Source organism: Hyperolius riggenbachi, chromosome 4 (genome assembly GCF_040937935.1).
Source record: "Hyperolius riggenbachi isolate aHypRig1 chromosome 4, aHypRig1.pri, whole genome shotgun sequence".
Classification (NCBI taxonomy): Eukaryota; Metazoa; Chordata; class Amphibia; order Anura; family Hyperoliidae; genus Hyperolius; species Hyperolius riggenbachi.
Genome location: NC_090649.1, coordinates 30,157,216 through 30,169,587, shown reverse-complemented (window position 1 = coordinate 30,169,587; position 12,372 = coordinate 30,157,216). Strand labels below are relative to the sequence as shown.

Below are 12,372 nucleotides of genomic sequence, written 5' to 3'. Positions count from 1 at the left end.
GAAAATGAATTTTTTTTTTCAATTAGGGGAATTGATGTGCGCTTTACAGCTCAACGCACAGAAATGCATGCCACACTACGTTTTTGTAACGCAGCTCAGCGCAGCGCATAGATGTGAACCAGGCACATTTAATTACATGGGAAAAGCAATACCTTGCAGAACGCACAGGGCAATGTGCTCTGAAAAATCGCATAGAAACGACCCTGATGTGAGCGAGGCCTAATTTAAAAAGTTTGTGGGTGCATTAGAGGTCGCTGTAGTGGCGTCACTGCAGGATGTGAGGTGGCACAGTGTCCTCCTATATGGATCAATGTGTCAGACAAGGTCCAACACTTTGATCGCTTCCAGCACCACGCAACGCTGCGTAATAATGATATTCCCAACATTAAAGGGTGGAGCTACGGCACATGCGCTGCCACTGGCTCCACCTGGAACGCCTCCTCACTCTAGACGCGAGGAGATAAAGATCCTTCAGACTAACCAATGTCCTCCTCAGCACTCCAGAAAACAAATACTGTATGTACTCGCATACAAGCCGACTCGCATATAAGCCGACCCCAACTCTTCCCTTAAAAAAAAAACTGGAAAAAATTATTGACTCGCATATAAGCCGGGGTAATGCAGCAGTTCCTGAGTTTCATTAACCAAAGTACAGTACATGCCAATAAATTGTCCACATTTACTGGTATTTTACATAACAATACTGGTACTATAGTAAATATGAATCTGTGACAGTGCACTATACTGGGCTGATTGCAGGCAGCTCTTGTTAGGCAGGGTAAATCTTCAGGACAATCTGCTAGTTGGCTGTATGCAGGACTTGTACATAGGCTCACTGTTAATATTACAGTGAGCACATGTACTGCATACTGCATACAGCCGATTTGCAGATTGTCCAGGAGATTAACTGTGCCTAACAAGAGCTGCCTGCCATCAGCCCAGTACAGTAATCTCAAGTGCTAGCACTTTTTAAAATTCCTACCGGGTTTTCTTTTTCCTCGCAATCGCTGAAGCCTGCTTTAGCTTTTTACAGCTTCTCTCTCATGCCTCAAGATGCCGCTAGAGGGTGTCATAGGAAGAGCTGACGTCACACAGGCTTTGCTCCCTCTACAGCCGATCAGCGCTGCGCATACTCTGTGTCCTAGCATGCTGCTCTATGCACTCTCTGGGTCAGATTTATCAAGAGTGTCTGAGACAAAATATTGGTAGGTTTTTAGAAATCCATGCAGAACTGTCTCAGGCATCGTAAGAAATCATTAGATTGTGCAGATTCCTTCTAAAACTGTTGTAAAATAGGAGGAGCTAGGAAGGTCTCTCAGACAGTGCAGTGTGTGAAGAGAATTGCTGTTGCTAAGGTAACCAACACTACTGCTGTATCGATAGCAGCAGGCTCTGAGAAAAAATTCAGCAGAGGCAGGAGCACATCACAAATCATGTCAAGCCTGCACTCTGTAATCATGTCTAGCCTGCAGTTCTACACCTGTAGAACTGCTATCAAGCACTTCTTAATCTGCGCCAGTTTAGGAATGGATTTGCACTTTTCTTAACTGTAGTGCAGCTCTCGAAAATTCATGCTAAATTTCCACTATTACCTATGATTTAAGAAGGTTCTTATTATCATACAGAACTGTTTTCTTTGCTAGTTAGTATAGATTAAGAAGAAAAAACTGTCGGTAATGTGTTGATAAATCTTCCCCTCTGTGTCCGTGTCCATCCCTGTTCTCCACCAGCCACTGCAGCTACTGGAAGCCTGATCTATCTCCGCTAATTAACGGGCACTCGTAACCCGCAAAAGCTGCTGCTTATCTCAAAGCCAGCTCTGCCGCCTGTCAAGTGTCCCCCCCGGATCAGCTCTGCTGCCTGTCAAGTGTCCCCGCCGGATCAGCTCTGCCGCCTGTCAAGTGTCCCCCCGGATCAGCTCTGCTGCCTATCAAGTGTCCCCGCCGGATCAGCTCTGCCGTCTGTCAAGTGTCCCCGCCGGATCAGCTCTGCCGCCTCTCAAGTGTCCCCGCCGGATCAGCTCTGCCGCCTGTCAAGTGTCCTCCCAGATCAGCTCTGCCGCCTGTCAAGTGTCCCCGCCGGATCAGCTCTGCCGCCTGTTAAGGTTCCCCGCCGGATCAGCTCTGCCGCCTGTCAAGTGTCCCCATCGGATCAGCTCTGCCGCCTGCCAAGTAAAGGAAGTGTGGCATGTCCCTGCTCATCTTCGCTGGATCAGCTCACTCCAGCTCTCACAACAGGCACTGGCAATGACCCAGGTATGCACTTGGGGGGACCTGCCGCAGTCGGTCTGCACACCTAAATTGTATATGACTCGCATATAAACCAAAGGGGGACTTTGGAGCACATTTTTTGGGGTCAAAAATTTGGCTTATATTTGAGTATATACGGTAGGTGCTGGTAGGTGCCAAATATCCAAAAAAACATACATTAGTTAAAAGTTATAAAAAGAGTTGCATGTCATTGTGTGAAATAAGTATTTGAATCCCTGAAACCCAGCCAAAATTCTGTCTTCCACATGGTTATGTGCCCATGTAGCACATAGATTACAAGCAATTAATAAATCAACCAATCAATCAGTTCATTATAGGCACGTAGATCCCAACTATCCCTTTTTTGAAGCTGTGTCTTCAGACTTCCTCACGCAGGCAGGGCCGGTTCTAGACTTTTTGCTGCCTGAGGCAAACTTGTGAGGATGCACCCCCAAGATGCGACCAAAAAAACCCCACCCTCAGTATAGCTAGGTTGCCAGGTATAGGTGCCGCCTGTACAGAAAGCCAGGTATAGGTACCCCCAGTATAGGTTAGCCAGGGACAGGTGCCCCCATTACAGGTAGCCAGGCAAACGTGCCCCCAGTATAGGTAGCCAGGCATAGATGCCTCCAGTATATGTAGCCGGTTATAGGTGCCCCCAGTATAGGTAGCCAGGCATAGATGTCTCCAGTATATGTAGCCGATTATAGGTGCCCCCAGTAATAGGTAGCCAGGTATAGGTGCCCCCAATATAGGTAGCCACGCAAACGTGCCCCCAGTATAGGTAGCCTGGAATAGATGCCTCCAGTATATGTAGCCTGTTATAGGTGCCCCCAGAATAGGTAGCCAGGCATAGATGTCTCCAGTATATGTAGCCGGTTATAGGTGCCCCCAGAATAGGTAGCCAGGCATAAATGTCTCCAGTATATGTAGCCGGTTATAGGTGCCCCCAGTAATAGGTAGCTAGGTATAGGTGCCCCCAATATAGGTAGCCAGGTATAGGTGTCCCCAGTGTAGGTAGCCTGGCATAGGTGTCCCCAGTATTGGTAGCCCAGTACACCCCCCCCCCCTCCATCCACTGGCTGTCACCGTCACTTGTTTCCCTGATTGAGTCGGCGGCCACCCTCCTTCTCCACATTGTTTCCCGGCTGGCCCTCGTTGTATGCCCGACGCCTCTGCATGGAGGCTTCAGAAGGACTCCGGGGAACCAAGTACTGACAAAGACGAGACGGTACGGAGCCACTGTCTTCCAAAGTACTCGAGAAGAAAAGAACACCAAGAGCCCAATATAGTGTAGTATGTACTGGTATTGGAAGATTTATAGAGTAATTCAAAATGTAATACTCACAAACCATTAGGCAACCACTGTATAGGCAGGTGGGGAGATTGTCCTGACCCCACTCAGGATTAAGAAGTCGCTCTCTGTAGTAGAAGAAGGAAGGGTACAACCCTCTGAGGCGCTCAGTGTTGATGATACTGGCAGATGCTTTTTTACTCCTATCTGTATTGCCTGAGGAAGCGGGTTTAACCTGCGAAACGCATTGCACTTTATTTTGGAGTACCCAATAAACGTTTTTTGACTGAAAATCTACAGTCGTGTGTTCTGCTTGGAGGAGGTAAGTCCACCACTGCCTCCTCTATTACCAAATTGTTTTTTAAGCTCATTTAGTCCCTTTTATCCTTTTGCCGCCTCTGTTATCTTATTGCTCCAAAGTACTCGGGTCCCCCGTCCCCTGAGTACTTATGAAGTCTGCAGGTAGAATACTTTCACCGGAGGGCCAGCATTGTAATGATCACACAGAGGGAGGACCAAGAAAGCTGTATGAGATCCAGAGCCTTCCTTCTCCATAGGTGAGTATCTAACGCTTTATGTATTACTTCAGTGTCACTTTAAATTAAATACATGAAGAAAATTCAAGCTACAATATATGTATGGAGGGTAAACTATCAATTCGGATTTAATCTGCCCTCCTTGCACTTGTGCCAGCATAGATGCACAATGAAAGGACTTCCAAGGTGAGCAATTATACAATACAATAACATTTGTAAAGCGCTTCTCTCCCATAGGACTCAAAGCGTATAGCTGTGTCTCAGATTAATACAGGGTTGCAGGCTGGGTTGTGTTACAGAGGAGATAGTCAGATGTTCATGAATGCCAGACTAAAGACATAGGTTTTCAGTTTAGACTTAAATGCTTCCAGGGATGGAGCTGTCCTGATTGGGTGTGGCAGGGAGTTCCAAAGTGTAGGGGCAGCATGACAAAAGGCTCTGTCTCCAAAGGTTTTGAGGTGGACTCTGGGGGTGACCAAGGTGTTACGTCCTTTTGATCTAAGATTGTGGGGGGTGTGTTGTAGTTGCAACAAGTCCTTCAGGTATCCGGGGCCCAGATTGTGCAAGGATTTGAATGTCAGTAAGCCAATCTTAAACAGAATTCTCCATTTTATCGGTAGCCAGTGGAATGAGCTCAGGGTTGGTGTTATGTGGCAACGGCGGGGTTGGCTCGTTAACAGCCTTGCGGCGGCATTCTGTACTAATTGCAGACGGCGTAAGTCTTTCTTATGCAGGCCTGTGTAGAGGACGTTGCAGTAGTCTAACCTTGATGTGACGAAGGCATGGACTAGGGTTGGAAGATCCTCTGAAGGAATTAGGTGTTTAATCCTTGCAATATTCCTTAGGTGAAAGAAGGAATGTTTCACAACAGCTGAGATTTGATTCCTGAAGCTTAGTTTCCCATCAATCAGTACTCCCAGGCTGCTGAGTTGTTCAGGTCTGAGCTCCCTATCCTTAGCGGTGTTGGTTGAGACTGGAGCTGCTTTGCTGTTGAGCCCTTGCCCTCGATAACAAGAACCTCAGTTTTGTCAGCATTAAGTTTTAGCCAATTATTATTCATCCACTCCTGAAGCTCAGCTAAGCATGCGTTTATTTGTGGAGTAGGGTCTGTGACGTCTATAGCTGGGTGTCATCAGCATAGCAATGATATGAAAGGCCATGTTTTTGTATGATTTCTCCAAGTGGCAGCATGTATATGGTGAACAGTAAAGGGGATAATATTGCGCCCTGAGGTACACCGTATTTTAGTGGAGCAATTCAATCTAGCTTTAGGGCCCATTCACACTAAAGCGTTTTGCCGGCGATTTCGCTAGTGCTTCTTACAGCGCTAGTGCTAAAATACCTTATCGGCCCGTTCTTACTTGGACGATTTGCGTTAATCGCCGGCGATTAACGCAAATCGCCAAACGCAAATGTGTAGCCTGCACCATTTTCAGGGGATTTCCCGGCGATCGTGTTTCAGTGCTATAAAAGCGCTAAATGCGATAGTGGAAAAATCGCTGCAGTGTCCAGTGATTTTTCTGCGGAAAAATCACTCCTGCAGGTTTTGCGCTTTTAAGCGTGAATGGGACCTATCTTACCCGGGGCTTCTTCCATCCCCTAGAAGTCATTTGGGTCCCTCACCACAGCTCCAGTCTGGTCCTGGTCCTGCTGGCAGCCTCAGAAGGATCACCGATGGGCCAGCGTCTTCTGCGCATGCACCCACTCCACGTGTGAAAAGACCCGTGCTATTGAGAGTGTACTGTGTCTGCGCACAATACGTTCCCCATGATGTGGGCGCATGCACAGAAGATGCCATCCCATAGGGGGTCAGTGATCCTTCAGAGATTTCCAGCGGGAGACGGGAGAGGACCGGAGCTGCGGCAAAGGACACAAATGACTTCTAGTGGCTGAAAAAAGACCCAGGTAAGTAAAACTAGATTTAATTGCTCACCTTAAAAATCCTTTTAGGCTGCTTTCACAGTAGGACGTTACAGGCGCACGTTAGTGCAGCCTGTAACGCAGCCCAACTCACAGCAAGGATAAATCAATGGGCTGTTCACAGTGCCCACGTTGTGTTACAGTGTAACGCTACACGTTCAAATAAAGTGCAGAATGCTGTGCGTTCTACGTGGTTTTAGCCGCGTTAGACTGTGTGCACATGCTCAGTTATGTTGTTTTATTTTTTGGGGGCTGAAGAGGAGGCGGGGAGAGTCCGCTATTGTAGCCAGCCACATGGTTACTTAATATTCACTGCACTGCAGTGTTTACTTCCTGGAGCGGCCGCTGATTGGCTGGCGGGACCACGTCATGCGGAGTGCTCCGATCACGTGGTGTCCGCAGCGCACAGGACACAAAAGGGCACCAAGACCTGCCTCACGCAGCTCTAGGTAGCATCCTCCTCCAACACCACCAGGCGTTGCGTTAGGGGCACGTTATGCGACCTATAACGTCCCCTAAAATGCAACGTCCTGGTGGGAAAGAGGCCTAAAGGAAACCTAAAGCAAAAAAAAAAAAAAATAATAAAAAAATGTACCTGGGGTTTCTATGGCCCCCTGCCGCTGCCCTGTGCTGGGACAAAACAATCCTCCAGTCGCCCTCAGATTTTCTCATACTGTGCATGCGCAGGACGCTCCTGTCGGTGGGAGTGTAATCGAGGACACACACAGCCAGGGGCACGCAGGCGCAGTGGCTAGCAACAGGCTCAGTTGGCAGAAAGGAAACTGAATCGTTGTTGGGGACTGGAGGATCGGTTTGTCCCAGTGAGGGCACAGATTGACTGCAAGGGGACAGTAGAGGCCCCAGGTAAGGTAAACTTTTTTTTTTTTTTTTCACTTTAGGTTTCCATTACCCATTTCAGCCCGCGGAGATTTTTCACCTTATGCATCCGAGCAATTTTCACCTCTTATTCATTTGCCAATAACTTTATCACAAATTATCACAATGAATTGATCTATATCTTGTTTTTTCCACCACCAATTAGGCTTTCTTTGGTTGGTACATTTTGCTAAGAATTATTTTTGGTACTATTCCGTTAGCTGGGCGCAACCACCAGGTGGCGTTAATTACTATTCCCCCTCCAGGCCACCATGGATAGTAGGGAAAGATGTAACTCTGCTGTGAGTTTTATCGCCACCTAGTGGTTGCGCCCGGTTAACGGAAAATAATCTTATTTTTTTTTTTATAAATGCATTTTCACAGTAATATTAAGAAAATAATGGAAAAAAATCATTTTTGGCCATTATAGCTTTAAAATAATACATGCTACCATAATTAAAACCTATGTATTTTATTTGCCCATTTGTCCCGGTTATTACACCATTTAAATCATGTCTCGATCACAATGTATGGTGCCAATATTTTATTTGGAAATAAAGGTGCATTTTTTTCAGATTTGCGTCCATCACTATTTACAAGCATATAATTAAAAAAAATGTTCGTAAAATACCCTCTTCACATGCGTATATAAAAAGTTCAGACCCTTAGGTAACTATTTATGTTTTTGTTTTTTTAAACTGTATTTTTTTTTTTTCATTAAGAATTTTATTTGGGTAATTTTAAACGTAATAATATGGGTATATTTCATTAAATAGTGTATGCAGATGTAGTATTACTATTTGGCCACAAGATGGCCATGGTGAGCATTTTTTCTTTTTTAGCCCTGGAAGCGAGAGCTCGCTTTCAGGATGTACTAAGAGGACGGGAAACTTCTTTTTTTTTTCAGAAAGACGGCGATTTCTGAAAAGAAGCCATCGGTCTTTCTAGTGGGGACTTAGATCAATGAATGGGAATTATATTCCCATTCATTGATCTCTGGGCTAACAGCACACCAGCAGCTGCGGTATAAATGGTTAAGCAGCGCAGTGTGGCACTGGAGGGGATAATAGAGTCAGACTTATTCCAATACTTTGAACCACATAGGGTGACGCCGTGCCAGGCTAGATCCAGCAACAGCAGCGATTCCAAATGTGTCCACGTAATATTTAAATTGCCAATCAAAATTGGATATGTGTATCAGGCTTTAGTCTGACACTTTGATCTAAAACAAGGGTGTCAAACTCAAATACAAAGTGGGCCGAAATTGTACACTGGGACCTAGTCGCGGGCCAACCTAAATATCTAGTGGCCACCTCCCTCCCTTATAAAGTTCCAAGGTGTCTAATGGCTCCCTTCTGACTCCTTTACAGTTCCCTTGTGTCTAGAGGCCCCCACCCTCTCCTAAACAACTCCCTGGTGTCTAGAGGCCCCCACCCTCCCCTATACAGTTGCCCGGTGCCTAGTGGTCCTCCTCCCTCCCCTATACAGTTCCCTGGTGTCTAGAGGCCCCCACCCTCCCCTGTACAGTTGCTCGGTGCCTAGTGGTCCTCCTCGCTCCCCTATACAGTTCCCTGGTGTCTAGAGGCCCCCACCCTCCCCTATACAGTTGCCTAGTGTTTAGTACTTTCCCCCTCCCTCCGCCGGTGTACTAGGGCTTCACTTCCAATATTGTTTCCCTGAGGGTCTAGAGTGGGCCAAACATAATGCAAAGTGGGGAAACCACTTGAGGGCCAAATTGAATGGCTCGGAGGACCAGATTTGGCCCGTGGTCCGGAGTTTGACATGTATGATCTAAAGGGATGATGCTGGGCCAACCTGGATCCAGCAATGGCTCCCTAAGTGGCAGCATGTTTTCCTGTGTCAGACGATGTGTTATGAACCTGAACAGAGGAATAGGAGCTGACCACAGTTAGCAGCAATACAAACACTGAGGCCAGGAAATCAGGTGCAATAGAGTTTATTGCAAGGCATTCTAGGTGCAAAACATGCATACAAATCATCACAAGCAAATGAAATGCAAACAATATGCAATCACCCTAAATGCAAGATATATGCAAGGAAGGAACCACCAAACAATGCAGTACTGTGTGCGCATGGACCCCAGTAATGGAATATATACACATCCTATTCATAACAAATATACAACCAGGCAGCAATACAGGACAAGAGCGAAGTCAGGACAGAATAGCAGGTTCAGCAACAGGTTATCAGATACATGCAGTGTACAAGAGGAGAAGGCATAAAGCTAAGCAAAGTGAAGACACGATAGCAGATTCAGCAACAGGTTGTCAGATACAGGTTCGGGATAGGAATTAGGAATCAGGAATCAAGCATCAAGGTTGTCCAAAACCTCACAGCTAACTGCTAACAAAGCTCTCACCAAGGTTGCTACCTGCAGAGCTCTTATATAGGGAGGCCCCACCTGCTGCATAATTAAGTCACAGAGCCAGCACAGAACCACATTTGCACAAACATAGCTGTCTCCAGACTAGTGATGTCCGGTTCATGAGTGATTGGTTCATTTGAGCCGGTTCTTTCCTGTGAGTTAAGTGATCTGACTCATCACACTGAACCAAATCAGTTCAGTGGATGATTCAGAACCTGCAGCTGCACTGGGTCCTTTTCCACTGCAAAACCAATTTTGATGTGCATTTTTTGTTCGTTTTTTTATATGTTTGCGTTTTTGACCAATGTTGACCTGCGTTTTTTTATGCGTTTGCATTTTTTTGATTGGCAAGTGTCCGGATTTTTGAAAATAAATACTAGTGGTTAAATCAATACAAAATGCAAAGCCTTTTTCATGCGTTCCATTGAAACGCAAAATGCATCATACTCGCACAGACATGCCTTTGCTTTTTTTTAAAATCGGAACGCAGCAGTGGCCACCCAGGATTATTATTTTAAACAGGCTGCACTTAAGGCCCTGTTCACACTGCACCCTTTGCTGTCTGGATTTCGGGAACGAATGCAGGATCAGCCACGCAACGCATAGAAACGCAGATGACGTGCGTTTGTACATGTTGTGTTCTGAACGCACGTCCATCCGCGTTTGATGATGTCAACGTAGCCTAAAAATCAGCAAACGCATGCGATTTGCATTTTTTGGGCAAAAACGCAGCTAGTGGAAAAGGGCCCTGTACACACAGCTGAAGAAGAAGGAGCCAGGAGGAGGAATAATAGATGTCTGGGCCAATTAGCAGGGGAGGGGAGTGACTAGCAACCAGTTACTGCTAGCCACACACTCATGATCCAGTTCTTTTTAATGAATTGAATCGAATGAATCGATTCATTGAAAAGAGCCGGAATTCCCATCACTACTCCAGACAGACTAGAGCCACCTGTTGGTGGAACCATGAAAGTCCATAGACCACAGCACCCAGCATGGCACAACAGCACCAAGCATGGCATTACAACATCCAGCAAGCCCCAAAGAGGCACCATAACATCCAGCAGAGCACCACAGCACACAGCAATAGGGGGTATGCTGGGTGCTATGGTGCCTCTATGTGGGCATGCAGGGAGCTGTGGTTGTTCTATGGGGGCATGCTGGGAGTTGTGGTGCCAGTGGAAGGTCTGTGGAAGTATGGGCGGGGGTCCACTAGAAGGTCAGGGAATGATATGGTGGGACTGGCAGCAGGCCAGCCCGTCCAGCAGAAAACCAGACCAGCCAGCACAGAAGCCAGGTAACTCTTCCTAGTTATGTTTAAAGAGAGTCTGATACCTAAAAAAATACCTTTTTTTTACTGGGCAATCCTCTTCAGCAATAAGACCATAGCTGAAACGCTGCATTCCCACGGCAGAATGATGTCTTCACTTTATACCCCCAAAATCCCAGGGCAAAATTCCAAGACTTTCCAGGTGGTGAATTTTGCTGCCTGGAGGAGGCAGAGCTTTGCGCTGTAGCTCTACCTCTGCTCGCGTCAATCTCCGACCTCCACCTCATCCCGCCCCTCTCAGTAAAAAGAAGACTGAGAGGGGTGGGGAGAGGCGGAGATTGACGCAAGCAGAAGCAGAGCTACTGCCCAAAGCTCTGCCTCTACCTGGAAGGAGCCCTGAATTTTGCCTCTGGGATTTTGGGGGTACTAATTGATCGTTCTGTCACGGGAATGCAGCGTTTTAGCTATGGTTTTATTGCTGAAGAGGACTGCCCAGTAAAAAGACTCTCTTTAAGTGACACTGCCTACTTGTGATATGCTGCGTTTTTTATTTATTTTTTATTTATTAAGAGATGGGGGCGTCAGCCAACATTTTGCTGAGCTGGCCTACTTACACCATGTAATTTTGGCTCCACACATAACTACACCCACATTCTGTTGTATGGCCACACCCATTTTTCGGCTGAAGTGCCCAAAAGTGCCCCGAATCTCTTATGATCCCCTGTGTAGTTGCATTTAAAAAATGACAACAGACTGTGAATCCTTACTGGAAGCACATGAATGACCAGTAGAGGGCACTGTTATACAATTTGAAAAGTTGATGTGAAAATTAGAAAACTTGCTCTGTGAGTGGAAACTGTTCTGAACTCAGCAGAAACTCTGACTAATCAGATTAATGATTGACACCCGTCAGCCTGATTGATTAACTGGTTCATGTTCAATGGTTTTTATCATTTAAAGGATACATCCAGGTAAATTGAAAATAAAAAAATCCATTTACCTGGGGCTTCTCCTCCAGCACCTGTGAGCCGTCCTGTGCCCTCTCCGCCAGTGGTGGGCTCACAAGCCCCAAGGATTCAAGGAAGCCGGAAGGAGGACATGTGCGGTAGTGAGTCTTGCAATGCGTCCAATAGGACACGTGCAGGACGTTTGGAATGCAGGAAGTCCGACGGACTTATGGGTAACTAACCCCCTCTCTCCCAGCTGCACAGGCAATTAAGCCTCATTTAAATCACAAATTAGAGTCCTTAGGGACTCATGGGCCCATGCCTCCTCGCCGCAGCTCCGCTCATCGCCAATGGCCCGGGGTCCCCTCCGGCACAAGATGTCCACTGTGCCTGCGCAAATGGTCTGGTTGGTGATACTGTATATGGGGGAACGCGTCCGACTGGCCCAGGATAATCACGGATCAGAGACAACGTAACAAGTGTGAACGGCATATGTGTAACATAGGAGCCATTCACTCTCTGCTTAGCAATGAGTCGAGAGTGGACAAAACATCATCTCGGCTCAATTGGGAACAAAGCTTAAAGGACAACCGAAGTGTAATGTGACAAGATGAGATAGATATGTGTATGCACAGTGCCTAGCACACTAATACCTAGGCTGTGTTCCTTTTTTTCTTTCTCTGCCTGAAAGAGTTAAACATCAGGTATGCAAGTGATAGTTTCTGCCCGGGTTGGGATCGGGTCGGACACAGAGAACGCCAGAAGCGTGCCTGTGTCACTCTCTGCGGGTTATGGTCGGCTGTCGCTGAGTTGTGACCATTCCAGTTATTGCATATTCTTTCTGCTTGTCATGACAAAAGGCGGGAGGAGGCATACACCACCCATCTCCTGTTC

The 12,372-nt window shown here is 46.6% G+C and overlaps 1 protein-coding gene across 1 annotated transcript in view; it reads left to right on the top strand.

The window, feature by feature from the left end:
• LOC137570321 (snaclec trimecetin subunit beta-like) overlaps positions 1-12,372 on the top strand; it is a 902,833-nt gene that overhangs the window by 338,668 nt on the left and 551,793 nt on the right. The window lies entirely within an intron of this gene.